This window comes from Argiope bruennichi, chromosome 10 (genome assembly GCF_947563725.1).
Source record: "Argiope bruennichi chromosome 10, qqArgBrue1.1, whole genome shotgun sequence".
NCBI lineage: Eukaryota > Metazoa > Arthropoda > Arachnida > Araneae > Araneidae > Argiope > Argiope bruennichi.
The window spans coordinates 108652014-108668135 of NC_079160.1; the positions used below are offsets into that span (position 1 = coordinate 108652014).

Sequence of the window (16122 nt, forward strand, 5' to 3'; positions counted from 1 at the left end):
AGACTTCAGGATAATTTTCATATGCTTTATATAAAGGTTCATAATAATAATAATAATAAACAGTAATTCTAAACTAAGAACTTAAAATCCCAACTTTATTTTTATTATTATATATTTTCATACTTCATAAGTAAGAAAATGCACTTTTGAAAAAAATATCTCGGAGATAATAATGTTTTATGTTTAATTACTTTATCCTTATTTTATTTTTTAAATTTTGCCTTAATAATTCTATAGCAACGACAAAATGCAAACAAAAAATGTACCTAAAATTTCGAAACACGTGTGAGTTCAAATTCAGAAACAACAAATTAAGAATACCATTCCTTCAAACCGCAAACGATAACCCCATGGAGGTAAAATCTGACCACGAAGCAATTCAATTATAGCTCAGTAGGTGTCCCCCTCCTGCCATCTCTCTGAAGGAAAGCGGCAACGGCAACGTTGTGATGTTTCGGAGTTCCGCGATGTGACAAAGTGGTCACGAGCACCTCCACATCATAATTTGGAATAGTTACTTTAATTTGTTAGTTTAGGGAAAAGTTAAATTTAATTGAAACTAGTTTGGACGAGCGCAATAAAGCTCTAACGTCATAAAATTTGGTATTTAATTCATGTTATTAATATTTATGATACAATTAATTAATTTGAAAATAATATTTATATTATTTATGGGATAAAACAGAACTTGAGTGGAATTACGTTGCACGTGCCATAACTATTGGGACTTTTTAAGGAATAAATTTTCTGAAGGAAAAAATTTCAAGAAATTTCACGCGTGTAGCTCATCGTAGCTATCTGAGGCCAAAACAAATAATTTTGATAAATTTAATCCACCAGATTGGTAGCAGAGTTAATTAGTTCTCAGTTTTTTGACTGAGGGGAAGTTGACATAGACATTGTCTATCGCAGCTCTCGGTCTCTTCCTCGAGCTGGATACTGCTGGATCATAAGCAGGAAGGTTAAGCAACTTGTTACGAATCTGGGGCAGTTTTTCGAAGAAATTGATTGATGTTCTTCTAATAAATTCCGAAACAGGTTCAATTTTGAGATCGTCATGTAAGATTTTTCTTCTGATATACCAGGGGGGGGGGCGTTTACAATCTTGATCAGGTGCCTATTTTGGAAAACTTTCAACCTCTTAATGTTAGTGGCGGAAGTCGCCCCCCAAATTTGGGAGCCATACATTAATATTGGTCTTAAAATAGCTTTGTAGAGCAGAAGCTTGAGCCTAATCGATAGCTTGCTCCTAGGAGAAATGAAGCTGTTGTGTTTAACACTCATTCTAGTAGCTTTGGTGAGGGCTGCTTTAATATGACTATTAAAGCTCAATTTGGCGTCTAAAATTAACCCTAGGTATTTATATTCATTTACGAAGAGGACGGGTTAGCCGAAAATTTGGATAGGGGCTAAGTCAGGCATTACCAGTTTTTTAGTAAACAGGAGGCACTCGCATTTACTTGGGTTGACTTTTATTTTCCAGCCGATGAGCCAGCACTGAAGGAAAAGAGATTCCATTTTGCTTTCGTCCACGAAAAACAGGTCAGAGCTTAGAGGCACTGGAATTCTCACGCTTGCAGGGCTCATAGTTTAAATATACGGAACCAAAAGTGATAGAACGCGTAAATTTTATAGCAACAGCGCCTTTACTCATATCATTGGTCTGAGATGATTTCAGGTTTTTAACAGATGTTCTCTGCGCTTCCATGTCTCTTGAATGTGATTAATTATCAATCATTGGCATGCCTTTTCGACAACTTATTCTGTCGGAACTCAGATGGGTTGAGCTCGTTGGAAAACATCCAGCCAATCAGATAGAACATATGCCAGTTATAAACAAATATCTCGATATATATGCTTTTTATGATTGCCATGAGGAATGATTTAATTTATTTTGTGCTTAAGATATATAAAAAAATTTCTTTAGCTTTTTTTAGTAAACGAAAAAAAAAAAAAAAACTTTTTTTCCCCCTATTAATTTTTTTTATTAATCATTTATTGACACTGACTAAATCGGATATTTGTGGAGTAGTAATACTTCAGATGATACTCTTTTTCTATTGCTCAGTTAAATTAAATTTAATTATTGACTAATTTATTATTTTTGTTTGAATAGCTTTCAATTTTTAATAATCTGCATAGGAACAATAAATATAGACAATATCAACGTATCGTATTTTTTAAAGTTTTCTTAATACTCTACAAGAACCAAGTCTGGGAAATATTTAATTATTTAATTTATATATTAAATTAAGGTAATTTTATGTGCTATGCGAAGCATTTAAGAGTATCTTATAAGCTAAGCTAGATTTTTACACTCTTAATGAAAAAGATAAGCCATAGATAGTATCATTTTTATGAATACCGCTATAAAATTATGTTTGAATCAGGGAAAAAATCCCGCAAAAACAGTTTTTTTTTTTTTTTTTTGAAAATTATGTAGATGCACTGAGATTCATGGGGATCTCAATTGGATTACCTTTTTAAAGGGTAAAATACATAAAGATAAGAAGAGACTTTTATAAATCACAATCTTTAAAAACTTTATAATTATAATATTTATGTTAGCGAAATAATGTATTAATTTTACTGTTATTTTTTTTTAATTCCTAAAAGTGTATGGTATTGCGAGACACAAACACCGCATTTAGCCCTGTCTTTTACGACACCGATTTTTAAAACATTTTTTATGAAACATAGCTAAAAATTTTACAGTAGACAATCTAAAAAATGCAGAAATTATTTAAAATAAAAGAATGTTAATTTGAAAGTATTTTTGTTTTGATAATAAATATTTTATAATTAATGAAGTTTTATGATTTTTTAATATAGTTTACATGCGTTTCTTTTATTAAAACTTTCGCTGAAAAATAAAATACAATTTGAATAAAAATAATGTGTAGACAATACAATATAGAATATACATGACTGACAATCGAAAGGCTGGTTGAAGCTTTTTTTTCAGCAATTTTTCTTTTACTTTCAGAAATTTCGATTCGATTTTTTTAAATCCTTAGTTTAAATTGATTGAGACACAGTAAACATTGCTGATATTTTCTTGAAATGACTTTTTTGCAAAAGTATCAGATTATATTTTCAAGTCTAATAATTTCAGTTCTCTTTTATATACCTCTAGAACACTTTGTAGAAGGGGTGGGGAAAGTAGAACCTTTATGTTAAATCGGTAATTTATTTAACCTCATTTAAAATTAAAATATTTTAAAGAAAATTAATTTATTGCAAAAAGAAAAAAACAAATATTTTTAATGCGAATATTGTAATATTTTCCAGTTAAATTCCGAAATCCACGAAATTTTAATAAACGAAGCATTTTTTCCATTGTCAACCATAATATTGATTATATATAAATAAAAGTATTTCTTTATACGATAGGTGTCGAAACACAGAACAAGAAAAAAATATCACTTATATCAAGCCAAGAGTGAGGACTGAACTTACGACTCTTAGTTTACGAGACCAGTGCTCTAACCACTGAGCTATAATATCTCTGCGTTTTGACTCGACCTTGAAGTTAAAACTTTCTTTATACGATAGGTATATAAACTCAGGGCAAGAAAAAAAAAAAACACTTTCATTAAGCCACCAGCGAGGACTGAACTCACGACTCTTAGTTTACGAGACCAGTGCTCTAACGACTGTGCTATGATGGCTCTATGTTTTCGACTCGCCCTTCAAGTCAAAACTTTCTTCATACGATAGGTATCGAAACATAGAACAAGAAAAAAAATCTGTTTCATCAAGCAACCAGTGGGGATTGAACCCACGACCCCTGGTTTACAAGACCAGTGCTCCAACCTCTGAGCAATAATGGCCCCGGTCTTTAAATCACCCCTGAAGTGAAAACTTTTTTTATACGATAGGTATCGAAACACAGAACAAGAAAACAATCACTTTCACCAAGCCACCAGCAAGGATTTAACTCACGAACCTTGGTTTACAATAACCGTGTTCTAACCACTGAGCTATGAGGGCTATGCCTTTTAAATCGCCCTTGAAGTGAAAAATTTTAATACGATAGGTATCTAAACACAGGGCAAGGAAAAAAAAAATCACTTTCATCAGGCCACCAGTGAGGATTGAAATCATGTCTCCTGATTTATAAGGCTAGTGCTCCAACCACTCAGCAATGATGATTCTGTGTTTTGATTCGCCCTTGAAGTGAAAACTTTCTCTATACGTTAGGTGTCTAAACAAAGGCAAGGAAAAAAAAAATCACTTTCATTAAGCCACCAGTGAGGATTGAACTCACGACCCCAGCTTTACAAGACCAGTACTCTGACCACCGAACTATGATGTCTCTGGGTTTTGATTCGTCCTTGAAGTGAAAACTTTCTTTATACGATATGTATCGAAACAGAGAACAAGAAAGAAAATATGACTTTCATCAAGCCACCAGTGATGATTGAACTCACGACCCCAGGATTACGATACCAGTTCTCTAACCACTCAGCTATAATATGTCTGTGTTTTGGCTCGTCCTTTAAGTGAAAACTTTCTCTATACGCTAGGTGTCTAAACACAGGGCAAGAAAAAAAAACTTTCAATAAGCCACCAGTGAGTATTGAACTCTCGACCCCTGGTTCACAAGACCAGTGCTCTATCCACTGAGCTATGATGGCTCTGGTTTTTGACTCACCCTTGAAGTGAAAACTTTCTTCATACGATAGGTATCGAAACACAGAAGAAGAAAAAAGAATCACTTTCATCAAGTCACCTTTGAGGATTGAACTCACGACCAATGGTTTGCAAAACCAGTGCTCTAACCACTGTGCTATGATCGCTCTATGTTTTAACTCGCCCTTCAAGTGAAAACTTTTTTTATACGATTGGTATCGAAACAAAGGGCAAGAAAAATAATCACTTTCATTAAGCCACCAGTGAGGTTTGAACTCACGACTCCTGGTTTACAAGACCAGTGCTCTAACCACTGAGCTATAAAGGTTCCACGTTTTGACTCGTCCTTGAAGTGAAAACTTTCTTCATACGAAAGGTATCGAAACACAGAACAAGAAGAAAGATATCACTTATATCAAGCCACCAGTGAGGATTGAACTCACCACCCCTGGTTTACAAGACCAGTGCTCTAACCACTGAGCAATGACGGCTCTGAGTTTTGCTTCGCCCATGAAATGAAAACTTTCTTTATACGATAGGTATCGAAACACAAAACAAGAAGAAAAAATTTCAATTTGATCAAGCCACTAGTAAGGACTGAACTCACTACCCCTGGTGTACGAGGCCAGTGCTCTTACCACTGAGCTATGATGGCTCTGTGTTCAGACTCGTTCTTCAATTGAAAACTTTCTTCTTACCATAGGTATCGAACACACAGAACAAGAAAAAAGTTATCACTTATATCAAGCCACCAGTGAGAATTGAACACACTTCTCCTGATTTACAAAACCAGTGCTTTAACCACTGAGCTATAGGGATAACGAATATTTTCAGAGCGGTTATTACGTAACCAATATCAAAAAGTTACAAATACAAGTGATCAATACTTTTCAAAGAGGGGTGTGATTCAAATCTTTGATACGATCTTACTGATGATATTTCGATTACAGGTTTTGGATCACGATAGAAATTAACAATCGATACCATATCACTGAAATTTGCCGGAGCGGTGACTTCACTGGAAAGTAACAATCGTTACGATCTGGCCAATGGAAGCTCTCGAAAGAAATCTGTGATTGGATTGAAAAGTGAACGGACCGGTTATTGGAATTATCGTATCGTATCATTGAATTGCATGTCACTGAAATTTTTCGGAGTGGTGATTTCACCGGAAAGTGCGAGGCTTCACTGGAAAGTGCTAAGTCACCGCTCCACTTTACGGGAGTGACCGATATTCGTATTTGATGATGCCCTATTCCATACAGATAATTTTTAATTGCTCGAGACATGATTGACTTTGATTACATGTACTCTGTTTACTGCTGGCGCCATCTATTGGTAGAATATAGGACTAAAGTAAACATTTTAAAGAAATGACATATATTTTTAACTCATCTTTTCTAGAAAATTGTTCACTCTAATAAATAAATAGTTTTGAGAAAAAAAATAAAAGTTAAGAAGTGAGCTGAAACAGAAAAATTAATTCAATCACACATTAATTAAATTAGTAAATTAAGTATTAATTACAATTAATAAATTTTATATTTAATATTAAGTAATATTTTTTAATTAATAATATGATTGAAATAACAGATAATTGGAACGCATATTTAAAAATAACAATAGCAATATTATTTGTTATTCAAAAAATCGCGGATTATGCATCTCTACTGAGCTATAATATCTCTGCGTTTTGACTCACCCTTGAAATCCCTTTCATTAAGCCACCAGCGAGGGTTGAACTCTCGACCCCTGATTTACAAGACCAATGCTCTAATCACTGAGGTTTGATGGCTTTGTGTTTTGACACGTCCTTGAAGTGAAAACTTTCTTTATACGATAGGTGTCGAAACACAAAACAAGATATCACATATCAAGCCACCTGGGAGAATTGAATTCACGACCGCGTGTTTACGAGACAAGTGCTCTAACCACTCAGCTATGATGGCTCTGTATTTCGACTCGCCCTTGAAGTGAAAACTTTCTTTATACGATAGGTATCGAAACACAGAACAAGAAAAAAATATCACTTTCATCAAGCCACCGGTGCGGATCGAACTCACAACCCATGGTTTACGAGACCAGTGCTCTAACCACTGAGCTATGAAGACTCTGCTCTTTGACTCGTCCTTCAAGTGAAAACTTTCTTCATACGATAGGGATCTAAAGACTGGGCTAGAAAAAATATCACTTTCATCAAGCCAGCATAGAAGATTGAACTCACGACCCCGGGTTTACTAGACCAGTGCTCTAACCACTGTGCTGTGATGGCTCTGTGTTTCGACACGACCTTCAAGTGTAAACTTTCTTCATACGATAGGTATCGAAACATAGAACAAGAAAAAAAATTTGTTTCATCAAGCGACCTTGGGGATTGAACCCGCGTCCCCTGGTTTACAAGACCAGTACCGAAACCACTCAGCTATGATGGCTCCAGGTTTTGAATCGCCCTTGAAGTGAAAAGTGTTTTTATACTATAGGTATCGAAACAGAGAATAAGGAACCAATCACTTTCATCAAGCCACCAGCAAGGATTTAACTCACGAACCTTGGTTTACAAGAACCGTGTTCTAGCCACTGAGCTATGAGGGCTCAGCGTTTTAAATCGCCCTTGAAGCGAAAAATTTTCATACGATAAGTATCGAAACGCATAACAAGAAAAAAAAATATGACTTTCATCAAACCACCAGTGATGATTGAATTCACGACCCCTGGATTACCATACCAGCTCTCTAATCATTCAGCTATAATATCTTTGTTTTTTGGCTCGTCCTTTAAGTGAAAACTTTCTCTATACGATAGGTATAGAAACATAGCACAAGAAAAAAAAAATTCAGTTTTATCAAGCCACCAGTGGGAATTGAACCTACGACCGCTTGTTTAGAATACCAGTGCTCCAACCACTGAGCAATGACAGTTCTGTGTTTTGAATCGCCCTTGAAGTGAAAACTATTTATATACGAGAGGTATCTGAACACAGGGCAAGAAAAAAAATTCATTTTCATCAAGCCACCAGTGAGAATTGAAGTCAAATTCCCTGGTTTACAAGACCGGTGCTCTAACCACTGAGCTATTACGGCTCTGTGCTTTGACTAACCCTTGAAGTTAAAACGTTCTTTAAACGACAGGTATTGAAACACAGGGCAAGAAAAGAAAATCACTTACATTAAGCCACCAGTGAGGATTGAACTTACGACCCCTGGCTTACAAGAACAGTGCTCTAACCACTGAGCTATGATGGCTCTGTGGTTTGACTCGCCCTTGAAGTGAAAACTTTCTTTATACTATAGGTATCTTAAACAAAGTACAAGAAAAAAATCTGTTTCATCAAGCCACCAGTGGGGATTGAACCCACGACCCCTGGTTTACAAGACCCGTGCTTCAACCACTGAGCAATAATGATTCTGTGTTTTGAGTCGCCCTTGAAGTAAAAACTTTCTATATACGATAGGTATCTAAATACAGAACAAGAAGAAAATTCACTTTCATCAAGCCACCATTGAGTATTGAACTCACGACTCCTGGTTTACAAAACCCGTGTTCTAACCACTGAGCTATGATGGCTCCGGGTTTTAAATCGCCCTTGAAGTGAAAACTTTTTTATACGATAGGTATCGAAACACAGAACACGAAAAAAATCACTTTCATCAAGCCAACAGCAAGTATTTAACTCACGAACCTTGGTTTACAACAACAGTGTTCTAACCACTGAGCTATGAGGGCTCTGCCTTCTAAATCGCCCTTGAAGTGAAAAATTTTTATACGTTAGGTGTCTAAACACAGGGCAAGAAAAAAAATCACTATCATTAAACCACCTGTGAGGATTGAACTCATGACCCCTGGTTTACAAGACCAGTGCTCTAACCACTGAGCTATGATGGCTCATCTTTTTGACTCGTCCTTGAAGTGAAAACTTTCTTTATACCATATGTATCGAAACACAGAACAAGAAAAAAAAATATGACTTTCATAAAGACAACAGTGAGGATTGAACTCACGACCCCTGGTTTATGATACCAGTGCTCTAACCACTCAGCTATAATATCTGTGTGTTTTGGCTCGTCCTTTAAGTGAAAACTTTCTTCATACGATAGGTATCGAAACACAGAACAAGAAAAAAGATATCACTTATATCAAGCGACCAGTGAGGATTGAACTCATGGCCCCGGGTTTACGAGACCAGTGCTCTAAGCACTGACCTATGACGGCTCTGTGTTTTGACTCGCCCTTCAAGTGAAAACTTTCTTCACACGATAAGTATCGAAACACAGAACAAGAAAAAAGATATCACTTATTTCAACCACCAGTGAGTATTGAACTCTTGTTCCCTGGTTTACAAGACCAGTGCTCTAACCATTGAGCTATGATGGCCTTGTTAACTACTCCGCACATAAAATGAAACCCGTTACTTTTCATATTGCTGTGCAGATGGAGAGAAAAGATTCTCCGATTTTTATGACAGAAGGATTTCAAGGCGTTTGGCGTAGTTAAAGTGATTCTTATTCAGAGAAGTAGAAGTTAATTTTAGGCTGCTGTTTATATAATAAATTATTGAATAACAGTGAGATGAGGCAATGGATCCATTGGTAGAGTTAGGTAGAATTTGTTCATACCATTCTTTATATTTGGTTTTGAAAATGCAGTATGTACTTACTCATTTTGTCCTAACTTCGTCCAAAAATTTGCAACATGGGATATCTGCGTTTCACTTTATGTGATACAAAGGTGACTTTGCACCCTAAAAGATTTGCCCAAGCTGCCTCTCACTGACTTTAGTCCGATATTTTTCTTCATTCTTCTTTTTAATAATTGTGTTCATTTGTATTCCGACAAAAGTAGAGACAGACATCCTTCGAACGGATTACATTTAAAATTCTACATAAATCTAGAAATGTGGTTCAAAGTACACAACGAACCAGTTTTCATCCATCAATTTCAAAACGTTTTTCAGTTTTAGTGCAAGAAGACAGACAGAAATAATTCCAAAAGTTTGTTTTTCGAACTCAGTGAGATCGGAAATTTAAAGATTGGCAAAACTTCTGAGTTAGAATTTTTTTTTCAATTTCAATACTTTTTGTTTTGTATATTTCATATACCAGCAAGTAGAAAAAAAATGAAGTTTCGTACTTATAACTGTTTGCTTTATTGCAATGGTAAAGTACGTATCGTCTATCAAAGCCCGGTTACTTCAGAAGGTAGAACGTTAGGCTTTTAACCTAACGGTCCAGGGTTCGAGTCTCTGTTCGAGAGCTTTAAAATTTGTCGCATTTGATACAGGTTTAACAACAACTTATTTCATCCTTTGAATTTCTAATTTATTATTTGAGACATTTATTGTTATTTTCATCCACAAAATAACCCAGAAGTTGAGATTCTTATCGTGTTCAGGAGATGTGAGTCTTTTAAAATTTTAGATTTAATCACAGAGTTTACTAAGAAGAAAATTTTGAAAAAAAATGCTACATTTTTGTCTGTCATCTAAAATTTTCTTCATTTTAATAGATAATAAATGTGGTAGAGGTAAAAAGAATGTGTTTGTATATATGAAAAGGCATAAAAAATTACAAAATTTAAATGTCATCATTTAAAATATATCCTGGCTTCTTAAGTAGCACTCATTGCTTACGAATTTATATCTTTTTTAAATTTTATGTTATGACTTTTGAAATGTTAATAATGCTTTTGGAAATCTTATTATTGGAAAGAAAATTTTTGGAATATAAATGAAAATCGTTTATTGTTTTCAGTTGTCACAATTTTACTTGTATTAAATATACGAATAAACTCAGTACAAATAAATCGAAAAGTAATCTATATTAAAAAATTATTTACTCGATCTGGAAGTCAGTAATAAACAGTCTAAATGTAATAAATCTGAGAAATAATATATATATATATATATAATTTTATTACCATTCCTAACAAAAAAAATTCTTAAAGAATTAGTACAAGAATTTTTTTTTTCTGTAGTTCAACAAATTTCTTTTTCTTTTAATAATCAAATTTCATCTCTTTAAAAATTGTTTAAACGATATTAGTTAGATCAAGTAATAATAGTAACATTTCAGAAAAAAATTATTTAAAACGAAACATACTTTATGGGTCTAACAGTACAGAGATTTAATTATTTTCATTAGATTTAAATACAAGGAAATGATTCCATAAACCCTAAATAAGTGCATTTTTTCTATAAATAATATAAGCACCTTTGTGAGCTTGTTAACAGGATTGAAACATACGGATAAAAAAAGCAATAAATAACTAAATGTAATCATACAACATAGTTATTACAATCCTTAAGTTACCTAATATTTACAAAGATAGCTTTGCTTCCAAACTCCTCCAAAATGTTAACGAAATAAAATAAGAGAATAATAATTCATTACAACATTGTCAAAAGACATAAAAAAATTAAACAAAATGTTCATTTCTTAGATTTTAAAAAGTGAAGAGAAAAAAACAACAACAACAACAAAAAAACAAAGTTAAATATTGATAGAAAGAAATGAAAATGATTTTTTCATTTTATTTATAACAATGGGAATTACATTTGTAAACTATACAAGAAAATATTTTTTTAAAAAAAATTGTCAGCATTACACACACACACACACACAAAAAAAAAAAAAAAAAAAAGAGTTTTAAAATTGGAACATTTAAAAATTTATTTCTGAAATTTTAAACAATAATAATAAAACGTTTCACTCCGAAGTTATCGGGCAAGGGAAGAAATGGCAAAATAATAGATACTTTCTAATTTATTAATTTTAATTACAAATCAATATTTAAAAAACAATTCGAGATACATATTTGTTTCCCTCCAAAGTATAATTTTGCCAAATTTAATAGCTCTAATTTACCTGGTCTGCTTGTAGAGCTCTAAAAAAGGTTTTTATACACATAAATTCGGTCTTATTATTAAAAAGAATAAATAAAATGACTATTAATGCACTCCTAAGCAAGAGTTTCCGTAGTGTAGTGGTTATCACGTGCGCTTCACACGCGCAAGGTCCCCGGTTCGATCCCGGGCGGAAACAGACAGATATTTTTATCAATAATCCTTTTATAGTTTCATTATTTGTCTTTTTTTATGGCGATTATATAAAAGATTAAATAATTCCTTTCCCTCTTTCCTCTTTCTTTCCTTTTTATTTTTTTTTGTATCACAATTAATATATCAAAGTGTTTAAAATATTTTTTTTTGTATTTAAAGAAAGGATTTTAATTCTATACCTTCAATTCATTTATCAACAACTATTTGTCACACTTTTTTTTTAGAATCATTAAATAAGTTTTGCTACAGAAAAACATTAAGAAAAAAAGAGAATGTCTTTTTAATTATTTAATTAAAATTAATTATTAAATGTCTTTTTATTTAATTCGATGATTATTTTTTTAAAAATCTTCACTCGATTGCCATTTCCTTCCTAATGTCTGAACTATAACATTGAGCTGATAAAGATCGTCAGAAAAAGCGATCATGCTACGAAGAATTAAGTTTTTGATTAAACGTCAGCTTATTTATGCACAAAAGATAAGTCAAATCAACTTTGATAAGTGCTGAAATGGCAAACAGACGAAAACAAAACAATAACTAGCAGAGCGTGGTTTCGATCCACGGACCTCTGGGTTATGGGCCCAGCACGCTTCCACTGCGCCACTCTGCTTCGGGGTAATAATCGTTTCATCTGTTCTAGTTTCGTTCTTTTGTTCAAATATTTTATAGTCAGAACAATTTATACATATAAAATACTAGCATTCGTAGTGAGGAAATTATTGCTTATTTTAATGTACTATTAAATAATAATTACTTATTACAAATGTAAACAAATAATTCTATTCATTTTAAACTGAATTGAACGTTTGTACAGTTGCTTTGAATTCGTCGCATCGCAGCACTTCGCCAGTTAATTAATGGAACTGCAAAATATTATTGGAAATATTCTCAGGAGGGTTTGCTGCTGCTACCAAAAATTGTATTTATTCAGATTAAAGAAGTTAAGAAATAGGCTTCAGACAGAAAGTTTAACCCTTCAGCACACGCGCAGTATCATTTTGGCACCAAATTATAAGGCACTTAACCCTTATCATATGGGCTATTTGTATAAAAATAAAGAGTCTGGCGACTTTAGTTGCGGATAGATGGCGCCACAACAGCTGTATGAAGGTTCTGCGTCCGAGGTCACCAATGAAGAGGCGAGGGACGCACTAGGATAGAACCTGGGACCTTTAGGTTAGCAGTCCAGTAACGATCCGATTTTACCAAAACAGCTGTTCGGGTAGAAGCGCTGTTACTGGCTTATATGCAATTCACCACAAAGTGCATAAATGTTTTTTCATGCAAATATATATTCTTATTTAAGATACAAATCCGATTTTTAATTTTTAAAAAGTGAATTTAACTCCTTTCTTCCATACTTTTTTTGCTTTCATTCCTTTTTTTCCTATTCTATTCCGATAAGACTTACTATTTTTAATGTAAGTAGTTTTATCCGGTGAAAAAATATTGGGAGACTGAGAAAGTCTATATTTTACACATAGTTTACATTTGAAAAAGAAAATTAAAAATACATCTTTGAAAATTCCTAACTTTTTGTTTTCCACTTTTATATACATGCTTCAAAATAATTCCTTATTCAAATAAAAAGAATAAAAGGAATTGTTATCATAAATTTATTATATATGCTATCATAAGAAATCACTTTAGTTTAGTTATATTAACGTCCCATTTTAAAGCAACACTAGGACAATTTTGGAACTGACCTCGCAATTTTCAATCACGATTAGATGGCGAGGATCAACACCTTAGCTGGCACCCCTTCTCCAAACTTCCCCACCACACTAGGGGAGGACGTTTGGACCTGACGGATTTAACGTGCACCAGACCCGCTTACACGATGGTTCTTCTGCGGAATCAGGTATCGAACCTGAAATCCTCCCTTTCCGAAACCCGAGACCTTACCACCAGGCCACCGCGGCCCTAAGAACTCACTTTACATTTTAAAAGGAATCTTCTTCCCAATAGGGTTACTGACATCAATTTTATTATAAAGCTGTTGGTGAATTTCATTACATTGCTGAATTGAGCTAGCTGAAGCATTATTGTAGAACAATATGGTGGCGACTGTGGAGAAACAAGTGGCTTCCAGAAGGTATTGAACTAACTGGTCTACCGACTGAACTTCAATTCTATTTAAAAGTTGAAAAATAATTATGGTTTTTGAAAATATATACATATATATATATATTTCGATATATATATATTTATATATATTTCGATAAATAAATAACAAAACTTCCATATACACAAGTTTCGATCATTAAATGTTTAATCTCACAATAATTTTGACAATAATCTGCACACCTAAAGTTGTTAAGATGGGTTTACACTTCGCCAGTTAAAAGATGGCCAGTATACAGTGTATGCGTAGAAAGACTGAAAATTGCTGTTCGGAATGATGGCAAGTAATTTAAGCCAGTTATAAGAAGGGACAACAACACGCTGCTGTGTTGTATTTTCTTCTTACTGCGCATGAGTTTGTAGAATTTGGCGGAGGTTTTTTGGCATAAAAAACTGATGACTTATCATAGATTAATTCCGACACTTTTTGCTCTTTGTCCTTTCTGATGCGAGGTTGTGTGTGTGTTTGTGTCTTTTTATTTGCCATTTTTTTTTCTGTAGCTTTTCAAATTTAGGTATGTTGGCCATTTTTTTTTTGTTATGTTTCTTTGTGCAAGTATCCATCGTTTTAATACGATACGAGGTGAAATAGAAAAATTCAGATGACAATTTACAGCCAAACATGGAATCTTTCTATCTTATGAAAGTATGGCAAACATAAATCAGTCCTTTTCTGCGCATGCGTTGTCTTACTGCCCCTTCTTATAACTGGTGGAGTGTAAACCCACCTTTATTGTAAATTTAATTATAATTTTAGTTAGTGAAGATTCAAGTTTTACCTGAATGCTTTATAAGCGAAATTTGAAAATTTCTCACCAAATGCATAAATACATTTGTCTCTCCTGCTCTCTCTCTCTCTCTCTCCAATTAAACAAAGAGTTAATTTATTTGTGTAAAAGAATGAGAGCATTCGTTCAGCAGAGATAATGACATTAAATATAAAAAAAGTGGTAACATATAAATTTTTGCAAAATAATATAAAAATGCTTATGTTTTTGAATTTCCGCATAAAGCAGATTAAAAAGACAGCTATGAAACAAAAATATATCAACTCAAGGTCAGAAAGGCTAAAAAGAAGTAAAGTAAAATTCTTCTAATTCAGAAATTTATTAAATTGTTCGCCTAAAATTTTAGAGATGAATTTAAGAAATATATTACCTAGTTCCTGAATTAAGAAATAACCTACAGTACTGTGCAAATTAATCGGGACAAGCATATTTTTTAAGAAAATTGTTCCTTTCTCGGGGAATTTCTGCCTCAAACTGGTTTTGACTGCATTTTCTTACAGTGTGCGACTGCCCTTGACTAGTCTAAACCGGTTTGACCACTTGATCAGGACGTGTCGAAATTTTTTTCCTTCAGTTGCTGTAAGAAGTGATCGCTTGTGTGAATTGTCTCCTTCTGACGTGTATTTAAAAAATGCATATCACTCCCAGGAAAAGAACTACAATTGTTATCCTTAGACAGCATACTTCTATGACTGTGATGGATATTGCTGCAGCAGTTGGAAAATCTAATGTTTCTAGGATTATTAATCAGCAAAAGAATTTTGGGACAGTGTCTCCAAAACGAAAGAGTAAATGTGGACGGGAACGCAAGATCACACCTCGAACAGACAAATTTCTTGTAAGAAATAGTACAATGCATCCTTGCTAGGGATTGCAATACCGGACCAAAATTTCAATACCGGTATTCGGTATTTTTTAGATCTTAATACCGGGATACCGGTTTTAATACCGGTATTAGAAAAATTTAGAAAAAGAAAGAAAACACAGTTGTTTTTTTGTTTTATTTGCCAGTTTTAATAGAGAGTGTAAATATCACAAAAATAATTTGTAACCTATAAATTATAACAGTATATAAAGAATCACAAAAAAAGTAAAGGAACATCTTATTTATTTAAATCACAAAAAAGTGTAAATATCACTATTCCGTCTGTGGTACTATTACAAATTTTTGAAAAGTGATCTTAAAAAAACATAATGCATCAATTGTACTGTCATAAAGCCAGGAACGTAATTTTGTGCAAAAATTACCAGCTGTCGAAAACACTCTTTCGGCATCAACGCTAGTTGGTAGTACTGTTAGCTATGCGCGATATACTTTTTCCAAGAATTTACCTCTAAATCCCTCATTAACAAATAAATCGATTTCTCTTTGGATAGTTTTGGATATAGCTGATTTCTGTATTGTATTTTGGTTTGTTGAATTTTTTTTTTATTTATCGCTAATTCTAATTTTTGTTTAAGAGACAATTCCTTTCACAATCGACATTAATGTCATCATAATCTGCGATAATTGTACCG

At 33.4% G+C, this 16122-nt stretch overlaps 6 non-coding genes across 6 annotated transcripts; 1 reads left to right on the forward strand and 5 right to left on the reverse strand.

Annotated features, from left to right (window-relative positions):
* Positions 1-4567: 4567 nt before the first annotated feature.
* Trnat-ugu (transfer RNA threonine (anticodon UGU)) lies at positions 4568-4640 on the reverse strand. Its single transcript has one exon. It is a non-coding gene; the product is annotated as a tRNA-Thr (tRNA).
* A 250-nt stretch (positions 4641-4890) lies between these two features.
* Trnat-ugu (transfer RNA threonine (anticodon UGU)) lies at positions 4891-4963 on the reverse strand. Its single transcript has one exon. It is a non-coding gene; the product is annotated as a tRNA-Thr (tRNA).
* Positions 4964-5053: 90 nt separating this feature from the next.
* On the reverse strand, positions 5054-5126 carry Trnat-ugu (transfer RNA threonine (anticodon UGU)). Its single transcript has one exon. It is a non-coding gene; the product is annotated as a tRNA-Thr (tRNA).
* A 2678-nt stretch (positions 5127-7804) lies between these two features.
* Positions 7805-7877, reverse strand: Trnat-ugu (transfer RNA threonine (anticodon UGU)). The gene has a single exon. It is a non-coding gene; the product is annotated as a tRNA-Thr (tRNA).
* Positions 7878-8444: 567 nt separating this feature from the next.
* Positions 8445-8517, reverse strand: Trnat-ugu (transfer RNA threonine (anticodon UGU)). Its single transcript has one exon. It is a non-coding gene; the product is annotated as a tRNA-Thr (tRNA).
* Positions 8518-11599: 3082 nt separating this feature from the next.
* Positions 11600-11672, forward strand: Trnav-cac (transfer RNA valine (anticodon CAC)). The gene has a single exon. It is a non-coding gene; the product is annotated as a tRNA-Val (tRNA).
* The last annotated feature ends 4450 nt before the right edge of the window (positions 11673-16122 follow it).